The sequence below is a fragment of the Amblyomma americanum genome, chromosome 2 (genome assembly GCF_052857255.1).
Source record: "Amblyomma americanum isolate KBUSLIRL-KWMA chromosome 2, ASM5285725v1, whole genome shotgun sequence".
Classification (NCBI taxonomy): Eukaryota; Metazoa; Arthropoda; class Arachnida; order Ixodida; family Ixodidae; genus Amblyomma; species Amblyomma americanum.
The window spans coordinates 28,497,175-28,517,243 of NC_135498.1; the positions used below are offsets into that span (position 1 = coordinate 28,497,175).

The 20,069-nt window shown below is 49.6% G+C and overlaps 1 protein-coding gene across 1 annotated transcript in view; it reads left to right on the forward strand.

Moving 5' to 3' along the window:
• Positions 1 to 1,329: 1,329 nt before the first annotated feature.
• The window catches only part of f (espin protein forked), a 249,298-nt gene continuing 230,558 nt past the window's right edge, over positions 1,330 to 20,069 (forward strand). The window contains exon 1 of the mRNA XM_077653627.1: positions 1,330 to 2,044. The gene's annotated coding sequence lies outside the window, so the exon portion shown is untranslated. The remainder of the gene's footprint in view (positions 2,045 to 20,069) is intronic.

A 20,069-nucleotide genomic window follows, 5' to 3' on the forward strand; every position in this document is an offset into this window, starting at 1 on the left:
AAAATAGCAAAATGAGTCGACGTGTTCCCAGCATCTACATCTTGCAGCTTTTAGAATATGAACCTGCAAACAGAAATCTCTGGAGACACAAGGACCCGAACCCGACCGCGGCGGCAGCGTTTTTATGGAGGCAAAACGCTGAGGCGCCCATGTGCTGTGCGATGTCAGTGCACGTTAAAGAATCTCCGGTGGTCGAAATGATTCCGGAGCCCTCCACTACGGCACCTCTTTCTTCCTTTCTCCTTTCACTCCCTCCTTTATCCATTCCCTTATGGCGCGGTTCAGGTGTCCAACGATACAGGAGACAGATACTGCGCCATTTCCTTTCTCCAGGAACCAATTAAAAAAAAAACAAGGACCTAATTGCCTATGGTATGCCTCTCCCTCACCTGCACTGCACCTTATGCGCCAATAATACAGAGGGGGCTGTGTGTGTGTGTGTGTGGGGGGGGGGGGAGCGTTTTAGATACCCGCGAGTAGTTATATGCTCTCTCTGCTTAATTACCTGAGCTCCGAGAGCAACAATTAAGCGGCTTTGACGCTAAGGATGTTGTAGAAACCGAAGCGACATTCCAGATGCCTAAGGAAACACGCACGACTGCTGCTAGCAACAAGACACACCGCAGACAAGACAACGCGACTGATAAAAAGCTTGAAGAACGGGGAAATGATCACCACTATAGGATTTAATTTGAACTTGGTGATTTGACGCGCTACACACATCTGCACATCATCCTCGAATGTGCCTCGCCATGATTTTTTTTTTATCGAGCTCTTCTCAGCGACGTTCCGCGGTTGTCGAGCGTCCATTCGGACAGTGTCGCTAACGGTCACCGCTCCATTAAGTTCTCCACTGGCGTCCAAAAAGCACAAGAGTCGGCAAAGTAAAGAGTATGGCACCAAAGCAGAGCTACAGCGGAGGGAAACCCCCTGAGAGATATATATGGGTCACGGGAGACATTGGCCCCTAAATTAGGTTTTTTCGCGCCGTTTCCCGAGCGGTGCGCACCGCCGCCGCCACCACCGCCGACCGACGTGCTTCTAGCAGCACACAGAGTTGAGCGCGCCCAAGAGGAGAGCGTCCGTCGTCGACCTGATGAGAAGACTGCTGCAGAGACCGACTGTAGCGTCAGAAAGCGTACCGTCAGCCAACGGCAGCAGCAGCGGCTGCCGTCACGTGACCGGGAAGGTTCTTCCCCGGAGGCCAGCAGCGCGCCGCCACTGCCGCCAGACCGGAACGCAGTCCAGCTGCAGCACCCCCCCCCCCCCTCCCCCCACTCTCAACCTCCTCGTCCCGTCGGACTGCTCTTGCCGCTCCGCTGCAGACGGGAGGCAGCGGTATCGCCGTCAGAGCAGCGTTCTTCAGTCGCCGCTTGGTACAGCGCCGTGGCGGCCGCAGCGCCAGAAAGGAGCGCCTACCTCCGAACGCCGGCCCACGCCGCGGCTGCCCTCTCCCACGACTACGCCGCGCGTGTCTTCTTCGGGCTGCCACGGACATCGTTCGTCCGTCAACGCGGCAGGCTCCGCAGGAGCGACCAGAAGTAGCACCGCAAGACTTCGGTGCAGGGCGCCTTGTCCTTTGAATCTTTCGTCCGTGCCTCCCTGGACGGTGGCCTTGACCGTTCCTTCAACGTCCACCACCTCAGGACTCTCCGCAGGCATCGAGACATCGTCCGTTAGTGCTACCACCTTCTAACCGCCCTTTGGCCCCCCCTCCTGCATCGTCCATAACGACGACCGTTGTTGATGGCAGTTGCGGAGTCCTTGGCCCAATGACTTCGACTGTCCGTCGCCCCATAACCTACTGGCGCCTCTTCCCCGTCGTCTGCCGTGCGTGCGACGTTTGAGTGATCGGGTGTGCTGCTTTCTTTTCCGCCGGTGTTCGCCCCCTGCGGGACAGTGCGCTGACGACCTGATCTTGGAATTTGTCGTTTCGACCGTTGTTCTTCTTCCGTTCCCGGACGACTCGAGGCTGACCAGGATTGCTTTTCGTGCGACGACGATGAGGGGCCACTTCGCCCACGGGCGACCGCTACATTGAAAGGTGGGTGACCGTTTGTAAGAGAACAATGCCCTCTTTACGATCCCTACGCCCTTTGTGTGTTCGGCGCGTTGCTTCTCCTTTGTCTTGGCGGGTCTCTTTCTGTCGTATTCGGAACGCTTTCTACGGCAGAACGAAGGCCGAGCTGATTGGATGGTAACGCGCTCGCTATGCCCGCCAAAACCTAGCTAGTACGCTTGCGACGTTTAAGCGTCCTAATCCTGTTCTTGCGATTAGCATCCAGTTGCCGAATTAAATTCGTCTCACCTAACTTAACTGCACTAGATTTACGAAAAAAAAACCCTATACCCCTTAGATGTTGCTGGCAGACGTTACTTCATTTGTTGCTTCATTTCGACCAATTTTACGAAGTACAGCGGTGGGGATATCCCGTTTGCGAAACGTGGAGTTTGTGTCGCGATTGCTGTTTACTGCATTTAGTAATCCCTACACCAAATTCAGTGAACTAACATAATAAGGAGAGAAGGAAGAGTGGTTAGTAGTTCGATGCTCCTTTTACACCTCAAATATCACACTTTGAGATCATGGCTGGTTATCGTGTCTATAAGTAAATCTTTGGGAAGCTTTTCTAGGTTACAGGATTAGATCTTTTTTCCGCACCTTCTAGTATAGGTATAGTTCATCGCACCCAAAGCACAACACGAAAAAATATTAGCTGAATTTGCAGATCCTTTCATATATTCATCATAATTCCTTAGCCGCAGAAGGAAAATAGGTCCGCGTTAATTACACTAACATCTAGAGTATTAAGAATGTACCCAACGAACAAAAATCAATGTATCATCCTCAAAAATTGTCAAAGCAATGTAATCGTTGTAACGATGACAATAGCGCGTGCATTTTCTTTCCAATACGCGTTGTCGACGCAACGGACTTTCAAGAACTCGTGGTATCAGCTTCTGCCTGCGCTGTCTAATGCGTATGTCATGGTTTTCATGTTTGTGTGGGTAGGATACATGCAGAATGAATTCATTGAAAGCCCCTAGTTTCTTTCGCTCAATGGTGCTTCTAGTCAGCAACCAGCGATTTCTTGAATCTCCTGTGTTTCAGAGGGGTGTACCAAACTTATGCATCAGCTTCGCCCTTAAGTCGATGTCAGTTGCAGATGCTTCGAAATGCGTGTAATGAAAAAAAAAATCTGCTGAAGGAATTACAACGCAGCTCCAAGTCATAAACAATAAACTTTATAAGTTGTAATTTGCGAAAGCGCCAATTTGTAGAACTGGAAACAGCAAATTTGAGGCTTCAGCTCGTAAAGAATCACAATAGCGATGCACTGCTGCCGGCGCTGAGAAAAAAATTGGAACATTCCTTTTTGAGGAAAGAAAATGGCGCAGTAACTGTTTCACATATCTCGGTGGGCACCCGAACCGCGGCGTAAGGGAAGAGATAAAGGAGGGACTGAAATAAATAAATAAATATAGAAAAAAGAAAGGAACAAAGGAAAAGGTGCCGCAGTGGAGGGCTCCGGAATTATTTTGACCACCTGGGTCTCTTTAACGTGCACTGATACTGCACAGCGCACGGACGACTTTTGCGTTTCGCCTCCATCGAAACGCGCATTTCCTCGTTTAATGGTCATTAGAGCTGAGCGCGCTAAAGATTTTCGACATTGGACTTGAGATTTCCACGCAAACGTAAACTTTTCGTCACCAGTTGCAGGAGGTAATCAATGTCAGAATTTTCAAATCGCAGGTGATGCGGCCGTATTACCAGGTATTACAAAGCAGAACAGGGGACAAAAGAGGCGGGATTTTTTTTAGTAGCCCTGACTACACTGGTTACTTGCATCATAGTAGCTAGTCTCTGTCTCGATTTGTCGCCGCGAGTCTTGTGGTCTGAAGTCAGCCTTCCCGCTGTATACTGTACCTCTAATTTGTAGTTGTAGTCTAAACTTTAAAACCTGACGTCCGTGTTTGCACGCGAGCAATCCCATGAATATTGCTGCGACTCTCCAGCAATGCCATGCAGCAACGATCGCTTGGCACGCAATCATTGAATGCCCACTGAAGAGCCCCCCCCCCCCCCCCCCCCCCCTTCTCGTCATTGATCTCTCGCCACGCTTAGAATACCACGTAACACGCGCCAGGTGTTAATCGACTCACGGGCTTTCCTGTATGTCCCGCCGTCCGGAAACACCAGCCGCGCACACACGCGAAAGTAGCACACCCCGTATACGTGTAAAATAGCGTGCTGAAATCTGCATCACGCAAAGGTCGTCCTCGTGGCGTACGCGGTCTTTCCATTCTCCTCATCTCTTCTCCTTATCTCCTTATCTCTCTCTTTCTCTCATTATCGCGGCTGTCCGAAGCGGACGAGGCGACCCGTTACGACACTGTCATACGGCGTCGCCAGCCGGTGGTCATTACTGCGGCCTTACGTCGGTGCGAGTTTCCCACGGCTTACTCGGGGAACCACGTCCTGCTGGCGTCGTTGCGAGCACTGGCGCCCCGCCACAAAGTGTTCTTTTTCTTGTTTTCACCCGCCCCAACCTACTCCGCCCCCGATATAGTTGATTCTCACGCCTAACGCGAATATAAAAGAGAGAATATAATTGCCGTTGCGCATGCGGCAGCCGCTTAGTAGCCAGGCGCCAAGAGCGTTGGAGTGCGTAACACGACGCGCGATCAAGACTAAAAGCATTGCACCATGTTGGAAACTAGAGACAACCTTAGCTAATCGGGGCCTGAATCAACGAAGAAGAACGTCATTGGCGCGTGAAAAGGGGCTCACGATTGGCCAGCGGCGACGCACTTATACTGACTAATCGCAAAAGTCAAAGATAAGACGTCCAAGACAGCCCAATCACGAATGGTTCTTATGCGTCACGTACTCAGTGAGGACGCGAATTCTGATTAGCTGACGAGAGCCCTGGCTTTTACAAAACTGCGCAGTTTTTACCTGTGCAGTCGACGTTCAGCGATAGACCCACTCCGGCTTTGCGTAAACGCTGCAAACAAACAGAACGTTCACTCGCGGAATGCATACGAAGCACGTGCAACGACGGTTTAAGCTAAGTATGCCGAGCGTAGAAAAAAAAAAGAACAAGACGTCGATAACCGCCGAGGGATTGAGCATAAGTATCAACATAACCTGCTTGAAGTACGAATATCTTACTCGCTTTATTTGCCGGACATTCAGCGATGAATACCCAGCATTGCGCACTAAAGGCGTCGCCGAGTTCCGAGAAGCACTCTTTAAGTGCGCCGTGCTTTGCACACTTAAATAGGAGCTTGTATGCGGAGCTTTCCTCGGACACACTTGCACGCTCAACTCGTTCAGGAACGCAGCAGGTTTCGTAACCGTATGAAATTCTTTCTTATCGCGCCTATCCGAGAGTACCTGCACAGGGTCGCTATATGCGCGCTTTGCGTATGCAAATCAAGCTCACTGAGCAATATTTAATTAAGTCCATTTTCAATTTTTTTTTCCTTTCGCGAAGCAAAATCAAACATGAAGTGCGGCCGGTTTGTTACAAAAATAAAAAAAACAGAAAGATAACCGAATGCTAAGCGAAAGAAAGAAAATACCCGAATGGTCACCACGAAGGCATCTATTGACGCAGACAAAGAGATTTGGGCGCATCGAGAGCCAAGCTGGGATAAGAACACGATGACTGCGAACAAGGAGAGGAAGATGGGGTGATCAAGGAAGGGTGTTGTATACGCCAGCACCGACTGTGTATTTGTTGAAACAAGTCATGATATGGACGAGTGGGCGGAAGTTTTGGGCTATATATCTAAAGTATACTGCCACCTGTTGCGGAATAGCGGTTCAACTGCAGATACAGAAGCGTGCGTGCAGTGTAACTGGCAGCCCTTGCGCCTTCGTATAGTTGTGGAATGGACTGAGCGTGCATTCAAACTTATTGGTATACCTTTTTCAAATCGTTGCGGGTGTGTACGAGCTGCAGCCTTTCTGATCAAGTCATCTCTGCTTCCATCAAACTAAATTCAATGATGCGATTAAAAGGCAGAGTGCTAACCCGTTAACCATATTCATTAAATAAGGGTGCGTTCAATGTTCAACGCATTGAACTCCGAATGAAAATTTCGCCAAAGCAGTGAAGCGTGCTGCATAGAAGCGAGTGGGAAAAAAAGAATGTGAATCACTGCGTGTCACAACAGGTGAAGTTGGCGGCGGGTCTTTCGTTCTCCAGTATTTCAAACTTTTCATCTGTTCACCCCCGATGTGGTCGACATGTTCACCCCGAGTGAGATCAGTTACCGTGGCTTTTTTCTACAGTTGAAGCTCGTTATGACGAATCGTTTTATAACGGAATAATGAATATAACGAAGCAACGGCTATAACGAAGTAATCGCCGTACCCCTTCGAATGCATCATAAAGAGTTTCAAGTGAAATCATAACAGCTCCCTCTTTCTAAGAGAGTATTGTACATTTACGGTTACGTTAGGTCATGTTTGTTAGTGCCGTAGAAGCGCGACAGATAACACCCAATGCAGCGTGGCGTGGTGGACAGTAAGTTCTCCCCCTCTGTGCTTCCATGCATGTCCTTCCCAATGACTGAAAACTGAACGAGTCCCTGCTAATCCATTGTCTTTGAAAGCAGCGCCAACGGAACAAACTAAAAGATGCCGCAACGCCAGCTCTTGTGGCTTGGTCTTTTTTGTAGCGGCTTTCTTTTTCGATCGGCGCCCTCTTCCATAAAGCAGTGGCACGCGCTTCCCGGCGTCTGCCTATAATCGTCTCAGTACGATTGCTACTGCCACAGGATTTCCTCGGTCATGAACGAACATATCCCGGCATGCGAGCATGTCGGGACCCGCCCCTACTGCTAGCAGCGACGCCCGGGCGATTTAAGATGTCTTCAACGTCCCTCTATCCATACTTTTTTTTTTTCAGGAGAATCCTACCTTTTCCACAACATCGAGCATTCCTGCCCAGAAGATTACAATTCATATTCTATTTATAAAGCATCGCGGACATACTAACGGTTCAGCGTGGCCTTCGAGTCGGCATCGAGAAATGGCCTCGGACTAGACGCCTTTCGCCGGGTCCGTATCGAATCGAACCCTGAGGCTGGATTTAGTTCCGCACCATGGACACGTGTGTATGCACTATAATGCCAACATCGATTACGGGCCTCCGCCTTCCTCATCACTGACGCTGACGGGCAAAACCCAGATTTTGGAAAGTCATAAAGGAAAAGAAAAAGAAAAATAATATCGCAGGAAGCAACGCGGCGGCAGCTGGTTGGTGCAGGAAAGTGGTTGGAAAATGCTGCGCTCCCGTTATTCCAAATGGACCCCCGAAGTCGGAAAACGCTCCTCGCTACAGTTGTCAGTAGCGCCACTTCTATTGCCAAGGACAACATTTCAAGAGCAGCAAGCATGAAGTGCTCAAAAAGGCATGTGAAGACAGAGATCGGCCATCTGGTTTTTACGGATGTCAAAGAACCGTTAAGTTCAGCGCATCGTCAGCCACGTAATAGCATGAAAGATGTAATAATACTTTCGTGACATTTGTCGATTTTTTTTTCTCTGCATATATACTTGATTAAACGAATAATGAAAAGAAAGAAATATGCGTCAGAGGGATGATAAATGTTTACGTTTCCTGCTGTAGGTGCGTTGCTTACATCTAGTACACATGCTACATAGCCGTAGCGGCTTAGTACTCTGCGCACTCGTATTTTCGGTTTTGTTTTTATCAATTAATATGGCATACTCGCTGTGTATCCTATAGGTGGAGCATTGTTGCACCATAAAAGTCTGGGGTTAGCATCCCGAGGACTTCGTTGCAGAATCGCAAGGAATCTGGCAGATGAGGAAGTACGATACCATATTGCACATTAGAAAAATGGCCTACAAAAACACATCTTTCATTCGGTGTTTGCAGAGGGCGCTGAAGCTTGTTGCAAGCAAAATTAAAAGCGCCAGAAGAACACAGAAGAAGCAAGAGTCACCAAGGCGTCCGTCAGCATTTCCGTGACAATTATATGGTGATGCTCTTGTACCACTCCCGAGCCTAACGGGACCACATGGCCAAGAACGGTGCATTGTGGATATCAGAACTGTTTCATCGTAACAGTTGGAAAACTCTGTTTCGAAACATGGCTATTCCCTTGGCTTTCAGATTTTTATATTCATGTATTTTTATGTTTTAACGGACTATACACAGGTCACCAGCGCGGTTATCACAAACATCGGAATTTGCAATTCGTACACAGTTTATTTCACTGCCCCCAGGCGCCGCCACAGTCAGCTTTCTTCCGTGTTCCCAGGTAGCACATGACAGCGGGCCAATACTAGAAAGCCACTGGCAAAGCGTGGCCCTAACTAAGTAAGCCCAGACTTGCCAATGAGGATCTGATATTGGCTGTGCCATTAAAAAATCATGGCTATGATGGGCCATGTTAGCCAGAGTTCTCCCACTCTTTGCCAGAATTGGCTAAGCCATTTGTGAAACCTGGCTATCATGGGCCATGTTAGCCAGAGTTATCCCACTCCTTGCCAGAATTGACCTAGCCATTTTCGAAACCTGGCTATATTGGCCTTGGCTTGCCACCCCTTCTCCAGTGTTAAAAGTGTACTGGCAGGTGTTGGTGAACATCGCACCATCCATTATACTGGGTAGAAGAGTGATTTTATAATTTATTATTTATAATAGTCTATAATTTTCGAACGCGCTAAAACTCGTTTGAGCTCCTGGGCTGCGCTTGGACGAGTTCAAGAATTTGAAGTTTTATTCATCTTTTTCTTACCGAACACTTTCGCGGTATATGTGTGGAGTTGGATAAACAACGAATATTTTCCGACTGCGCAGTCGGAGATAGAGGCATATATAGTTACGACGAAAAAGCTCAATGAAACCGAATCAAGCTGGCAGCAGATCGCGCCCGCCAGAGGGAGCTCTCGCACAGGAGAAACTAAAGGAGGAACGTGTCGACGCCGTCGAGGCGCGGCGCGGCGACGTCTGCCGCGGGCTCCGCCGCAGATGAATTGTGTTCTAAGGTGCTTCCCAACAATTTCCAAACGCATTCCCAAGCATTCCAAACGCATTCGCTCGCTGTGTGCTGCTGCCACCGACTTTTGTTCGGTCCGTTCGCTGATTTTGAGTTGTGCAACGACGTGACGCCGACTTCGGTGGTGGTCAGTCGAGTGTGCACATTCCGCCACAGAGGAACCGCTCCTGGCCGAACCAGGCAGCCAGATTTCAATACATGAAATACATGGTTCATATTCGCGACTAGGCGTGATCAAAGGCCTCCGGTAAAAACGGGCCGGCCCCCTGTGCCTCACGTTAGATAGTCCAGCTCATGAACGAGCTAGTTTTTAGTTACGACGTATTACGACGCGATTTGCTCAGGAAAAAGTAGCACGTGTAATATATCCAGCCACCGCTGCGGAACGTGCAAGCTTACGGCCACTCGCCTCTTTCCCCCCGTCCCAGTCAGACAGATCAGCGACGTCGTGCAAACAAGCCGTCCATCGCGCTGCGTACACGGACGCAGCTTGCGGTGCCGATGCGGCCTCCTCCCCTTCACCGCTCGCCATTCGAGAGACAGCAAGAAGAAATACAACCGGGCTGCTTTTCACGATGCTCCTATTCCAAAGCCGGTGTCCCCGCATCGCGTCAAAAGCGACGCCGCGGAAACGTAGACAGTAGCCGCGGTCCCCCTCATCCGCCCCGGCGGCAATGTAGCGTATAACCGGTGCCGCAGCCGCCGCCAACAGCAACGACAGCGCTGCGGCCGAAAGGCGTAGCTCGCACCGCTCGCGCCATCACGCAGTCAGTAGCCGCGGTCGTCCTTGTCCGGTCGCACTTTATGTTTTATCGCGTCTGTCGAGGGCCCCGCCGAGGAAGGCCGGAGTAGGTAGCGGCAATAAAGGTGTGGGCGAGGGAGGGAAGGACTGGGAGGGGGGCAGTGCTTTCGTTCTAAAAGTAGGTCTTGCTCGCTGAGCGATGAGCACGACAAGGAAGGTGGCAGCGCAAAAGAGAAAAGGCTCGAAGCGCCGGCCCGCAGTGGTCGTGACGGGACGTGCGAGCTGTGCGGGGTCACAACTGTCACCTGTAGGGCACGGACAACTTTGCAGCTTGGGTCCTCTGTCCAGCTTAGTTCGATTTCTCGACACGGAGTGGATACGAGCGTGCGCCTGTGCTGTGATTCTTCAATCCGTCTGCGCTCTTTTTCAAGTGCATTAGCGGAGAGTGCGTCTGAGGTCGATTTTATGCCCCGGGCTTCGCTGAACTGCACAATGTTTTCTTCAGCGCAATTTGGAAGAACAAGCGATAACCTCTCGTGACGGCACACGAACAGTGCATTTTCTTGCCGCTCCTTTCTTGCTTGCTTGCTTTTTCTGCGATCCTCACACTACTCAGAGCGGACAACGTGCCTTTTTCTAGACATGCACTTTAACGGTTTCATTTCTGGCTTGCGCATTTGACGATGAACTCCTGTCAAGGTTCACGTTTGCCATAGTCTGCCACGTCCGCGAAGAGAGCCCGGTCCGCTCTCCAACACTCCTGTCCAACCGATAAAAGTTCCTGTTTCTGACATTGTTCTCGTATTGTTCAGAGCGTAAACATAGTTGTCAGCCGCATGTTTTCCTTAAGCTGCCCCTCTCTGAAGCCCGGCAGGACATTGTTGCTCCAGTTTCGGGTGTTTTTGTTGGTGTAGCCGTTTCGTAAAATATTGTCAATCAATTTTTCTTCCTTGGTTCCGTTTTCAGCTTCGTTGAGGTCCGGTTGGCGCTCGTTTATGTATTACGCTAGCGTGAGCTGGCCTTGTATTGGGTTGACATCTTGTCGGAGTTGCGGAGGCCACACCCTTGGTAGGTGGAAGTTTCTGCGAAAGCTGACTATGTAAGCCTGCAGGCAAGAATTTTCGCCGCTTGACACCTGACAGCAATTTTCCTTTTTTTTCCTTCCTAACGCAATGATTTGGCTCGCACATATTTTTCGGTAACTTTGAATGAGTGCTCACAATCATGCCCTGTATTGAATGTCAGCACCTTGGCCTCCTCCCGCAAAAGAACGTGGGCACATGACAACGCAATGAAAGAGTCGACTATATATGCGCTTAGTATTGTTCTGTGTGATGCGATGTGTGCTTTTTATTGTGCTATGCAGTACTTCTTCTTAAATCATGAGCCAACTAGCCCCTAAACAAACGCTACTTGTTCCCGTACACTTTCTCACCTTGGAAACATTAGTATTTCAATGCCCCTTCCTCGCCATAAACGCTAGCAATTAGACGCCACTTTCGTATTGACTGAGATGCCTTGCTTTAACATATCGTCACGCTACGCAATGTAATGTGGCAACAATTTTTTTTGCCCCTTGCTGATGTCATATGTCGTCAGAACGCCGCTCTCGGCGAGACAACTAGCTGCCCTACATTCGTTTGGTCTTCCTCTTCCGAAAAGGCTGCAAGATCTCGTTTCGCCGAGTATACACAGGTTTGGCTTGATGATTCGTCTCGCAGATAGTCTGCAGCTCAGACACTGCCCTAACAAATATTAAAAGCCAGCTTCACGAGACTATTAGTATTGCCTTCTAAGTCGGCTCGAGATTGGCTGGCTTCAGTATGCTTACCAATCAAAATTTTCCCCTTCAAACTTTGGACTTTTTTTTAGCTTCAGGGGGGCCGTAACTGCTCGACTATACAGCTCGAAAATAAAGCCGGAGACTTTTGACAGAGTCTGCACGCATGAAGACGTACGAAAAACTTGTTAATCTGCAATCTCCTCAGCTTTGCGAACCAGACCAAAGATGCGGATAAAAGTGGACCGTTGAGAACGCTCTCGAAAAACGTTCCCGTCGCCCAGCCACACCCGATACACGCACTTGTAGAGCGCACCACCATCTACACGACCAAGGCCCGGATACCTGCTCTACATTTTGCACCGCCTCTAATTTCTTACCCTCTCCTGTACTGCTCTGATTATGTACTTTATTTTTAAAATGCCGTGGCGTATTCGATCTCGGCGGGTCTCTGCAGCGAAGCAGGGCGGCCGTGCACGTCGACGCGTTTCCTCTTCGGCCCCATACGTGTCCGCCATGCGGATGGAGTCCCGCTGATCGATACAGAGCGTGATTGAATCGGCCCGCCTTTTCTTGGGAGTGCGAGAGGGAACGTATACTTGTTCGCCGATGTTGCCTAACAGGCGGACTTCCCGCCTCGCATCCACGAACTGTAAGACACTTTCGGTCCGTTCTCGCCTCCAAGACGTCCGTTCGTGTCTCGGTTTCGTGATTATGTAGCAGACAGAAGCCCTGTTCCTTGGGCCACGGGCGCTGTTTCTTCCTTTCCTCTCTCTCCTTCTATCCCTCTCTCTCTTTCTTTCTTCGCGCAGCAATACTTTTCCTCGACAAAATAGAAAAAAAGATAGAACGAAGGTTCACAGCTCGTCTTTCGTTTCACTCAAGGTATCCGTCGCTCCTGGTCGTGCAATCTAGAGCCCGGCCTCACGGGAAAGAAAAAGTGTCCGCTAGCAGATTCGTCCTGACATCGAGACAGATGTTCACGGACGTAGTTTCGGGAGGGTGTGCGTCTTACGTTGCCTCGACGGGACACTAAGATATCCTGTTTTGATTGCGTGCTCCGAAGGCACGTCCTCATTTGTTGCTCGGAGCGAATGCTCAGGAAGTATGGCGGATACTTATAACATCGCGGGTGCGAACCGACCTCTTCCATAAATATGTGTACGGGTAACCGTTGATGCAGTACATGCGGAGTATATATAGATTTCACATGGCCGCCGCGGTAGCTCAGTGGTTATGGCTCTCGGCTGCTGGCCCTAAAGACGCGGGTTCGATCCCGGCCGCGGCGGTTGAATTTCGATGGAGGCAAAATTCTAGAGGCCCGTATACTGTGCGATGTCAGTGCACGTTAAGGAATACCAGGAGATCGAAATTTCCGGAGCCCTTCGCTACGGCGTCTCATAGCCTGAGTCGCTTTGGGACGTTAAACCCCCATAAACCATAGATTTCACATGAACGACAAGATAGCATTTGCATTGGTCCCGGCCCTCTGTGCGTTTCTGTCTTTTATACGCCGTACTATCGGACTCGGGCATCTTTCATCTCAGAGACGTGCTATCCTCAGACGGGCGACGATAGGGCAATGAGTCTATGCGCCGCTTGTAGCCCGTCTTGCGTAACCGAAGTGCGCGGCAAGGTGTGTTTTTCACAATAAATCCAGTCTGCGCGAGAAAATAAATTCAACTCTAAGACAAAGTCGAGAACAGCTGACGAGACCGAAAAGTACTGCATGCCTTAGAGACAATCCCTTCGCCTCACAACTGCGAGGAAGCTCGCTGCGATAACGCTGGAACGAAATAATTTTCACCGAAGTCATCAACGTAACGGTTTTTCTGCACTTGTACTCCTTTGGTGGCCGAACGAACGCAGAATTAGCCCCTGTCATTTCAAGCCCTTTGTCACAGGTACAGAGTTCGAAGTGTTTCATTCTGAGTCAAGCTTTGTGGATCGTTACGCACTACCAGCGTTCTAACTCCCTTGAAAGTGAGAGAAGTTTTTGTTTTCACCTCTCCGAAACTTACGACTCCCACGAATGCAGAAAGAGCCCCTCCAAGTAGTTTAGAATCGAACCCTCCTAGGCTACATACTTTTGACAAAGGCTGCTCACTGGGCGTTCGCAAAATAAAGACAGCTGATTTCTCTTGTGTACCCTTCCTTATGTGTTACATATAGCCTCTTTTGTCTGTCGGTTAAATTTTGTTTTTGTAATTTGTTTGATTGGTTCTATTGCAGAGGGTTATTTCCGAGTATCGCTCTGTTTTCCCTCCGTAATATTGTTAGGTGCTCACAAACGATGCTTGCATAGGTAATAAATTAATAAATTGTTTAACTGACGTTCCTACATAGTAGTTAAATCTCCCGCACTTATGCGCACAGTGTCTACAGACCGCTTTACTGACAGTAACAATATATAGAGTTGTTTGCAATACACTACGCTACTGTGATTCACAAAATGCCGTGATGATAACAAATGCTAAAGAAACCAAAGAGAACCATGTAAGTAATGTGTGGAGGAATGTAATGGCAACACGGGATAATCACGTTTCAGTCTGCTTGGATTGTCCATTAACCGGGCGTCCACCGCCCCGTAATTTGCATTTTCCACGAGGCACGCACTGCGCTGCCTGAAAGGCTTTGGAAAAGAAGCGCGCTGGTTATTCTCCGACTCTGCACACGTACACATAATCGAGTCACGGCCAATGTTCCACGCCGAGAGTCAATTACTCAGAAAGAGAGATCGTCGCGGTAGAATAAATTTGTTTTCTCCCATTGTTCTCGCGCGCTTCGCTACAGATTTCCCGCCTCGCTGATGACGACTTCGCATCGGGCCCACAATCCGCATTCTCAGTTTCCTCTCCACGCGAACCGAGTAGCTTAGCTACGTACGTGCTCGGTACCCGCGAAATTTAACTTTCCCAGTATACACCTTCGGAAAGATGGATGCCTTGGCTCAGCTGCACAGCTAATGCACGCACTGCTACGTGCTTTCGAGGAAGCTAGCTTCTGTATTTGGGCTACACCCGCATCGCTTGGCGTGCACACTCATTTCAGTGATGACCACCGCTCCGTGTGTCTTAATTTCATTTTTCTCCTGGTTCGTGGCAACTCTTCCCGCTTAATTTTTATTCTTTCCTTTTTCGGCATTGTTTTTTTTTTTGGCAAGATTTATTCGAGACGTATATATACTGCGGCTTCTTCAAAGCCTCGCCGAGATGATTGTGCCGTGGAATCTGGAGCACCTCTTTACCAGCAGACTAAAGCTCGTACACGGGGGACCCGGTATGCTCGAGGGAATTCCCCTCAGATCTGTATAACCGACTCGTCGCCTGGTTTCGGTGCTACAGGACGCGGGGGAAATCCATGACGGATTGTTTTCTGTAAACGGTGCTATTCTAGTCGACTTTAATTGTCCGCGGCAACAACGTTCTGAACACCTTGAAACGGTAACGAAGTTGGGCTACTCCAACTGGGTTCGTTATACCTTGTGACTGCACTGTTCCCGGCGGGCCTTGAGTGAGCCAGCATCACCGCCAGCGAAATCTTCTCCGAGTGAATAAGTAAGAGAGTTGGCGCAGCGAGCTGCCGTGTTAAAGCCGGATTCATATATCCCTTGTATACATATTGCAAAGCGCGAAAGACAACGCACTGTTACAATATGCGTACAAGTACGAACCACCAACTAGCCCGCTTTTGCCTGTCATCTTTTGGTTAATGGTTTATGGGGTTCAGCGTCCCAGAGCGACTTATGCTACGACGGACGCCGTAATGGAGGGCTCCGGATTATTTCGACCACCTGGGGTTCTTTAACATGCACTGATATCGCACAGTACTCTGGCATATCGCCTCCATCGAAATTCGACCTCCGCGGCCGGGCATTGAGCCCGCGTCTTTCGGGTCAGCAGCCGAGCGCCATACCCGCTGAGCCACTGCAGCGGCTACGTTATGTATTCATATATCCCGACGCCTTCACTGTGGTCATTCATGATTGGCAACGAGACAGTATATCGAAGGAGCCGGTCAATGTTATGACAATACTACTGGCATAAAAACATTCGTGAATGGGCCTTAGATCCTTCCACGGGATTTATGAACCTAGACCCACTAAGGTTTTGAAAGGATACAGTGATGCATAAATTACTCGTCGTTTAGAATGCACGACACGCAAACAAGGTGAAACATAGACGGATTTTTCTTTCCGATACAACAATGCAATTAATACTGCCTAGAGGCAGCCAGTTTGGCCACGGCTCTATGCTGCTGTAAAAAGAAGCGTCTCAAATGAATTCCCCGTCTGGTGCCACGTTTTGTAGAGACTGTACTACATGGCGCCAGACGCAGGTATATGCGAGTATGACCCCATGAGTTCTCATGTTTCACTTGAAGCAAGCTTTCATTTTCACTTAAGAAGATTCCTTGGAATCGTACGCGACTCCCCAACATTTTTCCGATATCAGTTCCGTAGAGGCTTTCTTGCGAGGTGAACCTTTGTTTGCGCACGGTATACACGTAGGCGGAAAATTTCAAAGCGTTTCTTACTTCCGAAGAGCGAGTGTGCATGTAAGGCGCATAAGTGGCAACAATAGAATCCGCACTTTACTTAAAGTTGCTTGCCTCAAAAAACGTTCAAGTTGCTAAGGAGTGGCTTCGGCAAGACGCTGTGTGAAAGAAAGAGTTCCGAAGAAAGCAGGGTGAAAAAGGGATAAAGCGTCTACCCACTCCTGTGAGCCTCGGTAGTATTGCTCCCTTTATATTCTGTTCCCATTTTTTAAATCGTGACTTTTAGTTGGCGTCTAATCGTTTGCCGTTAGCCTACAGAGTAGGCCAAAAGTCTACTGGCTACAAGTTTTGTTTTCGAGCTGTATATTCGAACTTTGACGGGCCTTCGAAGCTTTCAACGTCCTCAGATGTGAGATCGAGACTCCTGCTAACCCTCCACAGATTTTGAGCTTGGAGGGTGTCGTTAAGGGCCCCTCTACAAGAAAGCCGACCCTGTGGCCTTGCGACTTTTGGCCTACCCTGTGCCTACAACTACGACTCGTATGCTACACACCACTAATGCTCTCTCCTAGACCAGAGCGTAATTCGCCCAAAGAGCGTTCTTTCCGGGGCTCAAAGAATGCACATCTGCATGCCATACGACAAAACATTAATCTAATGCCCAGCACAACACAGGGATTCACGGCGGAGATTGTAAAACATGTGGAAAGGATACAGGGAGACGAAGGCAGCGCTCAGAAAACACCTTGGTATGCTTTGATGTAAGCTTATAACGACACCCAGCAGGCGCACTCTTGAACAATTCGTGTAAGATTCACTGTTTTGCGGTCTCTTACTGATCAACCCGACCTTAGGTGGCGGAACCGACCAATGACTCTGCTCGCAGCAGTATCAGCTGTGACGTCACAGCTGACAGCTGCCTGCCAATGTTACAGGGAGGAAACTACGGACCTGCAAATGAATCGTTACAAAATACGGCGCCAGGCCTACCCTCCACGTTTGACCTTCGAAAGATATCGGTTCCCGATGTGGCGTGTATCACGAGTGGTCCAAAAAAGGTTTGGCGGTCAGCCAGGAAATGGCTGCAACCTCACGGGAGGGCCGAAAAATGGCCGGTCAACGGAGCGTAAAGGCAATGATATGCGGGTCCGCGCGGTTTTTCTTCTCCTGACTAGCGGATGGGAGGCTTTAGAAAGGCCGTTAGTGGAAAAAAAAGGAGGGGGGGGGGGGGTATACGCAAGAACGGCGTATAACCCCCCGCTCTTCGTGCCAGAGCTAAAGAAGAAGGGGAACCCTGGGAGGCGGACAGGCAGGCAGACCGCGACGGCTTGACATACTTCGCACACTTTACACACTGAGCCACTCAGGAACGCAGCCGACGGGTCACTAGAAGCAACCAGGGGGCTGCGTCTGGTTCCTCCACTGCATACGTATGTACCCGGGGGGCGGCTTAACTCGATTTCCCCTTTGTGGGCCCTCTCTTTAATGTTTCTTTTCGCGCTGCCTTCTTGACGAAACTGAACCCTCGTTAGAGCACCCATCTTACGTTTTCCTCGCGTTCCCCCGCCATCTCCTTCCGAATTATTTTCTGACCCTATTCGTATTCTCCAGTTTCTTCGCTACTGTGCGAGAGAACGGCCCGTTTTTGGACTTAGAGGGTATTATCGTACGATTTTGTATTCGTTTTGTGATTCACTGTCAGTTCAGTATTTTTGCTCTTAAACTCTCTAACGGTACATGCGGATTTGTGCGGTGACCCGATCACTGCGCGGTCTTTGCCAGCTAGAGAGCGGAGCCGAATACCTCAGCCTTTCCCCTAGATTAGCGGTAACTGTTACCTTTCTTTATGCCTTTTCCCTCCCATCCTCACTTTACTTTTCCTTTTAAAGAAGACATTATGCATTCCTCAACTTTCCACACTGAGCACTTCGGGCAAATAACCACGTCGTCTCTTCGTGAAGCTCCCCGAAAAATTCACTGTTGTTTCCACGCGCTAGGACTTCCGCCCTGGGGTATGGTCGTTAAGGGTAACGGACTGGCTACTAAGACAAGGCAAGCGTGGCAGGGGGCGGCGGAAAGTTAGGTATGCGGATGAGGTAAAGATGTTTGCGCGGATAAGGTGGCCGCAGGTGGCACAGGGCAGGGTTAATTGGAAAGGTACAGGAGAGGTCTTCGTCCTGCAGCAGACGAAGTCATAATGATGATGATATGGTTCTCGCTGTTGGCTAGTGCTGTAGAGGCGTTAATAATTGGTTTTTGGAGAAAGGAAATGACGCAGTACGATGTCAGTGCACGTTAAAGATACCCAGGTGGTCGAAATTATTCCGGAGCCCTCCACTACGGCACCTCTTCCTTTCTTCTTTCACTCCTTCCTTTATCCCTTCCCTTACGGCGCGGTTCAGGTGTCCAACGATATATGATACTGCGCCATTTCGTCCCCCCCCCCCAAAAAAAAACCAATTATTACCAATTATTATTGTTATCTGTCTCATATATCGTTGGACACCTGAACCGCGCCGTAACGGAAGGAATAAAGGAGGGAGTGAAAGAAGAAAGGAAGAAAGAGGTGCCGTAGTGGAGGGCTCCGGAATAATTTCGACCACTTGGGGATCTTTAACGTGCACTGACATCGCACAGCACACGGGCGCCTTAGCGTTTTGCCTCCATAAAAACGCAGCAGCCGCGGTCGGGTTCGAACCCGGGAACTCCGGATCAGTAGCCGAGCGCCCTAACCACTGAGCCACCGCGGCGGGTCGTTAAAATGAAAATTGAAAAACTGAATGCTGTCAAACTTCAAAGCCTCAAATTTCAAACAGTGAAAGAAATCAATCTAGAAAATGCACAACATCTACGTAAATTGTCTAGAAGGTATGAAAAGAGTCAAATTATGCGAAAGATGCCACTTTACCTGTCCGGTCTCAACAGAGGGCTTTCGTGTATCTGGTAAACCACAATACGCGAAGCACTGTACTTCATAATAAAGCAGCTTGTGCCTGGCTCATTTCGTCTCTGAAAATGACGCTCCTGACGCTTAGTGTTGCTCTATAGCACCGATACCGTCGATGTTTCGGACACTTTTCGCACGCATGCAGGAATTACTTCGCCTTTTGGGGCGCTGAATGGCTCTAGCATATGCCCACGACATCGGCGATGCCACGCGCACCTTGGCTTGGCTCAGCCAGTTCTCTGTAAGTCGCGTATTTACATTTTTTCGCGACACACTCACAAAATAAACAAAAAAAAGATATATTACTCCAAAATTATTCGATCCGATATGTCGACCTTTTTTTTTTTTTCAATGATATCTGAGCAGAAGCACGTATTTTGGGCCGCAGTCCCGGAAGGAAATCCAACGGCGCCATCCCCGGAAAAAAAAAAATAACGAACGTAGGGACACGTCACGCTCCTATCCTATATATTTCAAGTCAAAGTGGGTCCCTTCCTGTCTCGCGCCTGCATATTGCAGGCTACGCAGGCAACGCCGACGGTTAGACCACACAGACAACACACGCAGGTCCACGTATTCCATCTGTTCCGGCCAAGAGGAACGTCGGGCATGTGGCGATCGACGGCAGCGCGCAGAAAAAAGCTCGCCTCCGTTCCTCGCGGCGTCTTGGGTCGCTGATCGCCCGGGGCCGTCGGCGGCCAAGCGAATAAAGCGCCCAGGGGTGCTGCTGGCGCGTCTCGCGCGCTACGGCCGGCCGCCGCACTCTTCGGCCTACAGGACGCATATATGCTGGCCGTGTATGTGCGCCCTGGGGTGTGTGTGTGTGTGCTGCCCGTTCTGGACGGAGCGATCGGCTATCTCTGTACGGAATCACGGCTTCGCGGCGGCTCCCGATCAGGCGGTATCGCGTAAAGAGCCGGCCGCATGCCCTTGCAGAACACGGTGGAGTCATTAGATCGCTTGCTTATGTAAACACACAACGACCGACCTTTCCTGAACAGCGTCGCTTTTTCGCTGCCTCATTTGTTATATCTTGCTCTTTTGTTTTGTTGTTT